The sequence below is a fragment of the Myotis yumanensis genome, unplaced genomic scaffold (assembly GCF_028538775.1).
Source record: "Myotis yumanensis isolate MYYU_CA2020_CCGP unplaced genomic scaffold, mMyoYum1.0.hap1 SCAF_18, whole genome shotgun sequence".
NCBI lineage: Eukaryota > Metazoa > Chordata > Mammalia > Chiroptera > Vespertilionidae > Myotis > Myotis yumanensis.
In genome coordinates, this window is record NW_027223769.1 from 3492602 (window position 1) to 3504102 (window position 11501).

Below are 11501 nucleotides of genomic sequence, written 5' to 3' on the forward strand. Positions count from 1 at the left end.
AGTTAACAGCTAATCATTAAGCATCTGTTGATTGTGAGCCCTGCGGCTTAGATTTTCCTTGCCCCGACCTCCCGCGCTCCCAGATCCCCCGAGGAAAGGAAGTTAAACTGAGGAGTGACTGAGCTAGCACCCACCAGCAATGACATAGATCTGGGGGGATGGGGCGCACAGGCTCCGCGCCCGCAGTCCTGGCTCATATCCGCACCCCTTTCCCCCAGCGGAGAAGCAGCGCCCGCTGAGCCATTGCCACATGGACACCCTGCTGATGGCCACCCATACCTTCTCTTTGGCGACACCGAGGCCGTGGGCGCCACACTGTGTACGCCCTCCTCGCGTTCCTGAAGTGCCCAGAAGTGCAAGGTGCGGGCGCCAACCCTCTCCTGGAGACCCAACCCCATTAAGCCCCAGCCCCGCCCAGTATGACTGATAGTCCGAACCTCCCGCAACCCAACCCCCAAACCCACACGCAGGCTGATCCCACCCACGAGGCTCCCGCAGTCCACGCAGCCTTCCCCACCCCGACCCCACCCCGCCCGCAGGGCCGTGCTTTGCGGCCCACCTCTGCCCCTGCCCTTCTGCCCCTGCCCCCGCAACCACCGAGCCGCCCAGAGTCCGGCCAGAGTCCGGGCCCAGAGCCTCAGCCACAGGGCCTCCCGGAAACCATGGCCGCCCACACAGTCTGGCCTGGCCACACAGCACGGTCCGCGACCCCTTCTGCCCAAACACAGCCTCTCAGTCCATCCGGGACCCTGGCCTCCAGGACAGAAACCGCCAGGGTTCTTGCCGCCTGCCCCACCCCAGTCTCTCAGCGCCCGCCCAGTCGACCCACTCGATCCGCACTCCAGCGGGCCTGGTCCTTGAAGCCCCGCCATGAATTCCATCAGGGTCCGGGCCAAGCAGCCCGAAGCCCCTTCCGCACCAACCCTTGCACGAATCAAACTCTCGCCCTCACCGCCCTCTCTAAACGCAACCCCTCCTCCCGACCCGAGGTTCTGGCTAACCCTCACCAGCACTCCTGCAGCAGCACCCGGGCTGGGAAGCGTTGACGGGAACACACACACACACACACACACACACACACACACACACACCCCTCTTCCCAACCCAGTAGAGCCCGCTCCCCCCCTCCCTCGCCAGTCGCGCTCTAGAGGAGACCTGCCTAGTGGTCGGAAGCGATTGGCTGCGGGCTCTGGGGGACCGAATAGCCACGCCTTACACAGATGCGGTAATCCGCGAGGTGCAGCAATTCGCAGGGTCATCCCTATGAACTTGCCGCACCCAGCATTCAGGACACGACCTTTCCCGGCTTCCTGTTACCCAAAGTGCTCTGGGCACCTGACAGATGACACTTAATAGCCTAAAAAGAGGCATCCCAGGCTCTTGCAACCGGCATCCGGCATCCGAAGCTCCTGCAAGAAGGATCCCAGGCCCTAGCAATCTACCCCCCAGACCTTAACAACAATCTCAGCGATCCCTAGCAACAGACCTCTGAGGGCCTTCAATCCAGAACCTCAGCCCCTGTCCAGGACCCCATTCCTCACCATAGTGGACTGGACCTGGTCCGGAACCCCCGACCTCATCCCCATAACAGGGTCTGAGACTTCGTCCTGGGGATCCCCTGTGCTTAAAAACTGTTCTCAGAGACTCACTTCCTCCGCAGAAACCCCAAATCTGTTCCCACAAGGAGGGGTATTCCACATCCCTGCTTCAGACCCTAGCAACAGTTTCCAGCATCCATCACTGGGAACCCTCGACACCCAAACACATTTCCTGGACCCCTCATGGAGTCCTATGCTGCACACACCTCCTCACCAAGCTCCCAGGACCCCCAGCCCTGCAGAGTGGAAATCCCAGTTGGGCAACCTCTGCCTCCCACACCGAGCACAAGCATCACCCCCTCCTTAACACAGTCCTCTGTGGCCTCAGCCAGTTCCTGACCCCCCAAGAATTCAACCCTGATTTTTTTTTTTTTTATGCCAATAAGTCCTTCAAGAAAAGCCCTGCCTTCATGACCTTCTCAGCCGGTGAGAGCACTGGGGACAAAAGTCAGTCTTTCAGGCCCCTCATTCCCACCTACATTGATTGCCCAGTCCTCCAAACCCTCTCACTGTATCCCACCCATCCTCAGTTTGGGACGTGCGGAGACATCCATTCTCCCTCCTAACTCTTCTACGGGCAGTTAATGACTGAAATCCTTGTGGGGGAGGTTGGGAGGCCCGAGAAGAGCTTAGCTTGGAAGTGGTGGCTGTCAGTCTCTCCACTGGGTGGCGCTGGTGAAGTGGGCCTAGTTTTTCTTGGCTTCCATCTTTACCCTACTGGGAAAAATATTTCCTGTGCAACTCAGTATTAGAAAGAAAAATAAGTGGGGGAGCTAATAACAGGTAACTTAGTATATTGTATACTGTGTGCCAGGCGCTGCCTCTGAGGACTGCAGCCAGACCCCAGCTCTGTCATCTCCAAAGTGTATGGCCTTAGATATGTCACTTCACCTCTGTGCCTCAATTTCCACATCTATAAAATGGAGATAATAATAAGGCCCACCTCTTGGAGTTGTGATGAGGATTAAATTAATTAATAGCTGTATAGTGTATGGCGAATAGTAAGACCTACATAAGCATTATATTCTCGTTGCTTTATCTGCATTTACCACTCACAGCAACCTATTGAGACACTATTATCATCCCATTGTTAATGCCCAGAAACTGTGGTGTGCCCAAGATCACAGAACTAGTTATGGCGAAGCCAGGATGCGAACCCATGAAGTTGCATTTGTATCAGCCATTCTGGTCCAGGATTTACTTAAAGCATTTTTTCCAGATTTTTAGATGGGTGGTCTGTGACATCCCCCGACCGTTATCCACATATGTTTTCCTCTGGGAATTTGGAGCTGGAGCACCTCACCCCATCTTACGTCATCGCTCCCCGACCTCCACCTCCGCAGAACATGCACTGTGTCTGGGCCAGTCCTTGGTGCGCATGCGCTCTTCCACCACCATCCGGCAGCGCTTCTCGCGGCAGCCGCTGGGGGCGCCGGAGGACACCCACCTGACCCCTCAGCCGGGGTCTCCTCAGTTTGCTGCGGCCCTTCCAGCTGTGCCCGGCCCTTCCAGCTGTGCCCGAGAGAGCGCTGACACACGGGCCCTTCCAGACCCACCCCTAGAGGTTGTTCTACCCCTCTCCTGGGTCCACTGTGCCCCCATCCCTCTCGCTGTCACACTCGCTTCCCCTCACTTTGTGCCTGCCACGTTCCCACCCTGCAGGGAGGTGCTTACCTTGTTTTACCCACAGAACTCTATTACTCACCCTTTTGGGAGGCTTTGTAACATTTCCTAGTAAATTATAATACATTCAAACCTACCGTGGCTGAGTTAAAGGGGGGAAGATAGTCCCCTAGGGTAGAAAGAAGGGAGGTCTGGCTTGCAGAGAGAGAAGGCACCTAACTGTGACTCGTTCTACCCTCAACCTTGGGGTGGCTAGAAATTGGGAGAAATTGTTACCTGGAGATAGACTGGAATATAGAGGCCATGAGGGCCTGAAGACAGACAGGCAGAGAATCCAAGGCAGAGAAAAGGACAGCAACCAGCCCTAATGGTTTGGCTCAGTGGATAGAGCGTCGGTCTGCGGACTAAAGGGTCCCAGGTTTGATTCCAGTCAAGGCCATGTACCTTGGTTGCAGGCACATCCTCAGTAGGGGGTGTGCAGGAGACAGCTGACAGATGTTTCTCTCTCATCCTCTTTCATTGATGTTTCTAACTCTCTATCCCTCTTCCTTCCTCTCTGTAAAAAATCAATAAGATTTTTTACACCTAGAGAAGTACCAACAGGTCTGCAAGAGATACAGGATGCTGTACAAACATGGAAATGTAAGCAGAGAGAAAGTGAGATGGAGAGATATAAACAGACACAGAGACTGAGAAATAACAATTACTAACACACAGTGCTTCCTAGTTACACACAGTTCTAAATTTCTCATTTAATCTCCCTATGCGGCAAAACAATATTATACATTTTTAGAGATGAGCAAACTGAGATTCAGAGAGGAAGTGACTCACCCAAGATAACAGCCAGAAACGGGCAGAGCTGGGATTGGAACACAGACATTCTGGCTCCAACACGGCTCCTCTTGATCTCACAAGGCAGAGACACAGAGGAAAGCAGAGATTCGCAGACTGAGAAGCAAGGAGGCAAAGAGGATAGAAGACAGAGACAAGGAAAGACACAAATGACCAGAAAACACAGAGAGGAAGGGCAATGAATGCAGAAGTGAGACACCAGAGACTGGAACTGTCCCCCATTTCTCACCCCTCTGCTTGGATTATTCCTTTGTCTGATAATTCCTCCCCTTGGGGCTGGGATAGCAGTCTCAGGCCTGGGGCCTCCCTGGCATCCTGCTGACAGTAGCTTTTATCAATGGGCTTCATTGAGCCAGAGCCAGGCAGAGTGGGGCTGACAGGCCTTCCCTGAATGGGGTCTCCCCAAGGCCGTCCAGAAGCTGGGACTTCTCTGCTGAGGTGAGGCATACAGGCAGTCCCCTCAGGGGCACCCTCTCCCTAATCCCTATGCTGTTCTGACCACAGGCCAACCATAGAGTCTGCTCCAAGGCCCAGCCATGGATGCAGAGGTGCAAGGAAAGAGGGAGAGACTCAGAGCTCCTGAGAAAGATGAAGAGATGGCGAAGAGAGAGAGAGAGAGAGAGAGAGAGAGAGAGAGAGAGAGAGAAAGAGAGGAAGAGACAGCAGAAAGAGATCATGAAAACCAAAGACTGGGAGCGAGACAGAAGGAGAGACAGAGAAGAGAAGCATTGAGAGAAAGGGAGAGACAGAGATGCCCAGAGAGAAAGAAGGCAAGGAGATTCTAAAACAAAGAAATTAAGAAAGAACAGAGATGAAGAGAAACAGAGACCTGAGAGAAAAAGAAAAAGGGATATTGAGAGACAGAAGCCTCAAGAGCTGAGACAGAGGCCCGGCCAGTGTGGCTCCGTGGTTGAGTGCCAACCTACGAACCAGAAGGTCATGGTCTGATTCCTGGTCAGGGCACATGCCCAGGATTGCAGGCTCAATACCCAGTATGGAGCATGCAGGAGGCAGCCAATCAATGATTCTCATCATTGATGTTTCTATCTCTTTCTCTCTCTCCCTTCTCTGAAATCAATAAAAATAATTTTTTAAAAAAAGAGGTGAGACACAGAGACAGACAGGAAGAGAGACAGTCTCAAGGATCCAGCAAAGGACAGAGGTTGAGAGAAATGGAGTCTGAGTTAGGGACAGAGGCAGAAATCAGAGTGACGAAAGTCATGCATTCATTCAACAGTCACTGAGCCCCCAGCATGTGCTGAGCACTATGTTAGGTGCAGGAGATACAGAAGTGAACAAGACAAAATGCCTGCTCTTGAAGACACCCTCGTAGGAAGGATTCATTAGCGAGCCTGACAATGTAGTTAAGGGAGGGTATGCTTGCTGCATGCAACTAACCCCGCTGCGTGTGGAGTCAACGCCCTACCCCACAACCCCTCCTAGTCACTAGGTTCCTAGACAGGAAAAGGTTGGCAGGTAGAAAAATCCACAACAGAGAGAGACAGAGGCAGAGGCAGGGAGGCAGGGAAGCACAGACGGGAAAATTAAGGTAAAGACGAATGAGGAAAATTACAGAGGGAGATGGGGGAAACATATTGAAGAGAGAGCAAGAGATAGAAAACAGACATGAACAGAGGCAGACACTGGGAGTAAAACAGAGAAAAAGGGGAGAGAGAGAGAGAGAGAGAGAGAGAGAGAGAGAGAGAAACACAGAAACACCGAGAATGTAAGGGAAGAAGACATTGAGAAATGAAACGAGAATCAATAAAGATAGAGACACTGAGAGGCACTCCCTCCCAGAGACAAGCCCAGTCCTAGACTCTGCACAGCCCCACACCCTTTCCTCAGATCTGGGCCCTGCGCCAGGCACCTGGTGGAAGGCTGGATCTGGCAAAGCAGGGGCAGGCTGGCGGCAGGGGTGGGGGTGGAGGGGCTGCATTCCTGAACAGTCTGTTCCAAGTACTGACTCAGCCACATCCCTCCCTACCACTGGCCCATCCAGGCCTGGGTCTACCCCCTCTGGCCCACACCCACAGAGTCCGTGGGAATGATGACCAGGCCTTAGGGTGGAGGTGCCCACTGCGAGGCTTGGGGGACTGGCGACCAGGGAGGGCAGCAGCATGGGCATAGGACATTTGGGAGCATCTGGGAGCCAGAGCATTGGGAATAGAGATGGCAGGAGTTCAGGGCAGGTCATAACTATGGGTATATGAGGGGCCAACATGTGGGAGGGCACCCAGGAGTCATAAAGAGGCACAGAAGTGTCAGGCTGATGGGCACTAGAAGCTCAGTGAGCATCTGGGAGGCAGGTACAGCACACAGGGCTCCAAGTGCAATGGGCATGGAAGTGACAAGGGCTCAGGTGTGAGTCCCTAGGAGTCACAGTCACAGGCCACAGGAGTGCCAAGCTAATGGACACATCACCTGGGGTGGTTTCATAAGTGTATTTAGGAGTCAGGAATCATGCACCACTTAAGTACTGAATATGCTCTGGGAAATGCGACGTTGGGCGATTTTGTTGATGTGGGAACACCACAGAGTGCACTTACACACACCTAGATGGAACAGCCTACTAACACGCCTAGGCTGTATTGCATAGTCTATTGCCCCGAGGCTACAAGCCTATAGAGCATGCTACTGTCCAAAAACAACAGGAGGTTAAATCAAGCACAGAGAATAGACACGAAGATGTATGAGGCTGCTGTAGGTATAACACAGCATGCTGTTTTACAGCAAACTTTTAAAATATATTTTTATTTATTTCAGAGAGGAGGGGAAAGGGAAAGAGAGAAAGAGAGAGAGAGAGAGAGAGAGAGAGAGAAACATCAATGAAGTGAGAGAGTCACTGATCAGCTGCCTCCTGCACGCCTCCTACTGGGGGTTGGGCCTGCAACCCGGCATGTGCCCTTGACCGAAATTGAACCCGGAACCCTTCAGTCCACAGGCCCACGCTCTATCCACTGAGAAAAACCAGCTAAGGGTACAGCAAACTTTTTAAAGTTGAAAGTGTGCACTCTAAATTAATTGTTTTTAAAAGTGTAGTGTAGTAAATGTATAAATCAGTAATTGGGTCATTTATAACCATCATTAAGTATTAAGTTCTGAACATAATTATACGTGCTATATTTTTATACAACTGGCAGTGCAGGCTTGTTTACACCAACATCACCACAAACATGTGAGCAATGGGTTGAGCTATGACCTTACCACGGCTACGGCATCACTAGGCAATAGGATTTCCCAGCTCCATTATAATCCTGTGGGACCACCGTTGTATATGTGGTCTATTGCTGACCTAGACATCGTTCATCACTGCATATCTGTACAGCAAACAGCGTTCAGGGGTCATGGGCTCAGGAAGATTCAAGAATGCACTCTTACAGGCCAAATTAAGACGGACCCAAAGGTGCTAAAGGCTCAGAAAGTGCAATGCAATGACACAGAAATGCTGGTGCATGAAAGTTGCCAAATAGGGCAGACGGAGGCTGGTACAAAAAGGCCAGGCAGCCCTGGCCGATGTGGCTCCATTGGTTGGAGCGTGGTCTGGCACATCAAAAGGTCTCGGGTTCCATTTCTGATCAGGGCACATACTCAGGTTGTGGGTTCTATCCCTGATCAAGGCTCATATGGGAGGCAACTTATCGATGTTTTTCTCTCACATTCATGTGTCTCTCTCTCTCTCTCTCTCAAATCAATAAAAACATATCCCCGGGTGAGGATTAAAAAAAAAGAATTCAGGCCCAGCAGTGTTGCTCAGTGGTTGAGCATCAACCCATGCACCTAGGGGTTGTATTCCTGGTCAGGGCACATGCCTGGGTTGCAGCTGGGTCCCCAGCAGGGGACGTGCAGGAGGCAGCCCATGGATGGTATCTTTCATAGATGTCTCTACCTCTCTCCCTCTCCCTTCCTCTCTCTCTAAAACCAATTACAAATAATAATAAAAATAAAGGCCAAGTATAAGAGACAGCAGTGCTAGGGCTGAGAGGTGGGATGACCTTGGATTGGGGAATCTGGGGAAGGAGCAGTCACAGACGCCCTGCCCCGCCCTCCCGCCCCCCATCCAAGGGCGCAGGCACTGAAGTTCGAGGGCACAGGGACCACAAGAACCGCAGCGCTGCTGTTGCTACTCCTCCTGCTGCTGGCGCTAGGCCGGCGAGGTTGAAGTGCGAGCACTGACACAGAGCCCGCCCCACAACCTCCCCCCCCCCCCCCCCCCCCCCCCCCCCCCGCCACGCTTCTTCCCCTGCTGGGGAGCTTGCAGCAGCTGGAGCCCGGACAGGCCTTGCCTCTAGAGGCGGTCCTGACAGTGGGTGCTGGTACAGAATTCTGGATTCGTGGAGGTGGGGCTTGGAGCTGGAACTCCTGGTTCTCTGAATGAAGACAGCTGAGGGCTCGATGAAAGGTTGCGGCGTTCAGAGAAAGGACATTGGGTGGGGCGGGAAGCTGGGGCCTGGACTGCTGGTAGTCTGGGAAGAGGAGCAGGGTGGGGTGGGGGAGTCAGATCTCGAGGGAAGAGGGACCGTGGGCCTGAGCTCCAGGTTAAAGGCGGAGTTGCACTACCCTATCCCCAACCCCATTCCTGGGCCCTGAGAGGGGAGCCTGAGCAATCGGTGGGGAGAGGGGAGCAGAGGTTCTCCTGGTTCAGGGCTGAGGGGGGTGGGGGTGGGGCGGGGGTGAATACTGAGGGCCCAGATGCCTAGTTCTGTGGGTGCAGGGGCTGGGGAACTGGACTCCTAGATCCTGAGGGAAGGAGAAAGAGGGAGCCTGGACTCCTGGGCCTGAGGGAAGAAGCTGGCGATGTGAACTCCTGAGCCTGGAATGAGAGGCTGAGACGGGAACTCCAGGGTCTGGAGGAGGAGGAGCTGTGAGCCGGCTCTGGGGTCTGGGGGTGGCGGCGGGAGGAGCTCCCAAGGACCCGCTGAGCTCCGCTCGGAGTAGCTCTGGCCTCAGGCTGGTTCACAGTGTGATGGGGCCCGCGCCCGCAGGGGTGCTGTGCGGCCACGCAGCGCCGGGGGGCGCATTCGAGCTGCCGGCGGGTACCTTCTGTGGCCACAGGGCCGTTGCAGTCTTTATTTCTTGTGTTAATCCTCAACCGAGGCTGTATTTCCATTGACTTTTACAGTGGAAGGGAGGGGAGAGAAACATAGACACATCTGTCGGTGGCCTCCCACAGGAGCCCCACCAGGGCCGGATGGAGCCTGCAACTGAGGCCCGTGCCCGATTCCGGACCCTTCAGTCCGCAGGCCGATGCTCTATCCACTGAGCCAAACTGGCTAGGGCCACAGCAATCATTAAACGCTTCCCAGAAAGTGAGGCTGGGAGGCAGAAGAGCAGGCCAGGGCATCGGGTCAGGGTGATAAAGGGGAGGGGGGAGCGAGAGGGGGCGGGGCCTAGCAGAGAATCAATGTTCAGGAGCGCAAATGGCGAGGTGGGGCGGAGCTAAGGTGTAGGGTCCAGTTGGGGGCTGGTTCCTCCAGCAGCAATAGAAGAGCCAGAGAGCAAACATTGGTCAGGGATGGGGACCAGCAGAGGTGGGGCCAATGTAGCGAGAGGGCGGGGAAGGCTGGGATGGCAGCCAAGCGGTCTGGAAAAGCAGCTGAGCCACGGGATACCAGGGAGTCGGCCTCTGGCTGGAGGAGGGCCAGGGCCAGCTCCCAGGCCGCCCCCTTCTACCCCACCCCCAGGCATCAGGTTTCCTCTCTTTTTAAATATATTTTCATTGATATCAGAGAGAAAATGAGAAGGGAGATAGAAACATCAATCAGCTGTCTCCTGCATGCCCCGTACTGGGGATAGAGCCAGCAACCCCGGCATATGCCCCAACTGGGAATAGAACCAGTGACCTCTTGGTTCATGGGTTCACGCTCAACCACTGAGCCACACCTGCCAGGCTAGGCATTGTTTTCTATGGGGCTGCCCTGGAGGACACTGAGCAAATTTGCACTCAAGTGTTTAAACGGGCTGGGAACCCCTACGATGGAGGACTGTCCTGGAGGTGGCTTGTTTGCTTGGCGAATTTGAGCCACCACTGCTGCAGCCTGTTCAGAGAGGAGAGGGGCCTGGTGTAGGTGTAGTCAATGGTCGGAAGAGGCCGCTGAGTGGAAAAAAGCCAGTAAGTCCAAGAGCTAGCTGGAGGCAGCTTTATAATCTGATTGTGTTCTCACTACCAGGAGCCCTGTTAGAACCTGGCGGCTACTAGATAATGCCCGGGCATCTAATGTTATGTTTCCTGGTCTTGGGAACCACTATGGCTACAAAGACCCAGAGTTTCTGAGGCTTCTGGACTTCAATGACAACTTTCGCATCATGAGTTCCAGATGGGCAAGAGCCCAACCTATGCCAAATGCTGAGTACATAAAACTACCTAGAGTGGATCATTAGAATAGGACTCAGAATCTTGGAATAGAAGTTATAGAATTTATGACATCAAGGTCCAACCTCCCCGTGGGGAAACTGTCTTGCTCGTCCTATTGAGATCCTGTCTGGAGGTGTACATTTTACCCTCCCTCCTGGACGGGCTCCCTGGCCTACACCACCGAAACTTCAAGGAGCTTCATCATTTCATGGATTGCTTCCTAGATCAAATGGATAAGGTGCAGGTCCCTGCTATCCTAAACTCCACCCATGCCACCCACAAGGAGGCACCTGGCACTCAGCAGCAGCCCTCTCCTCTGTTCGCAGGAACAGACTCAAAGTTACTTCCAGGAGGAAACTTTGGTGGTGACCATACATAACCTTTTCTTCAGCAGCAGAGACCACAAGCACCACCCTGACCTATTGGCTTCTCCCCCTTCTCAAGTTCCCAGAGGTGGCATATATGCCAGCAGGAAAGCCCAAGTTGAGAGGGTTAGGGTTTAGGGACGGCTAGGGATGGGGAGTGGGTATGTGTGTGTGTGTCTCACACACTTCATTGGACCCAGCCCACATGCAGGTGAAGGTGGACACCATGGTAGGTCTGGCACGCTTCCCAAGTCTGCCCCTCACGAACACATTGTGGCAGAAGAGCCAGGACTAACGTTGGGACTGTCATGTGCCTTACCTGCAATGCCCACCTGCACGGCCACCTTCTGCCCAAGCTGTTCACCGAGCTTGGGGATTGTGCACAGGGCTGAGGAGCTCCTGTTAACTGAGATTAGCAGACATGAGCATATGTGCAGTCCTGGGAGCAAGAAATAAAGCTCCCCTTCCCAGTGGCTTCTACATGAAAGGCAATGAAAGGCAATCTTGCCAAGTTCATGGGCACTTGCACATTCCCTTTAGGGCACCTTCATGATTTCTCTGCTTGTGTGTCTGCACATGGGACCCTCTCCAATTCAAGAATCCATACTGTTTCAACTCCACCAACTTTCTGGATAAGGGCCAGTTTCTTCATGCCCTTTGCCCCAGTTATGGGCCACACAAAAAGGGGGCCAGCTTGGGCAGACCCTG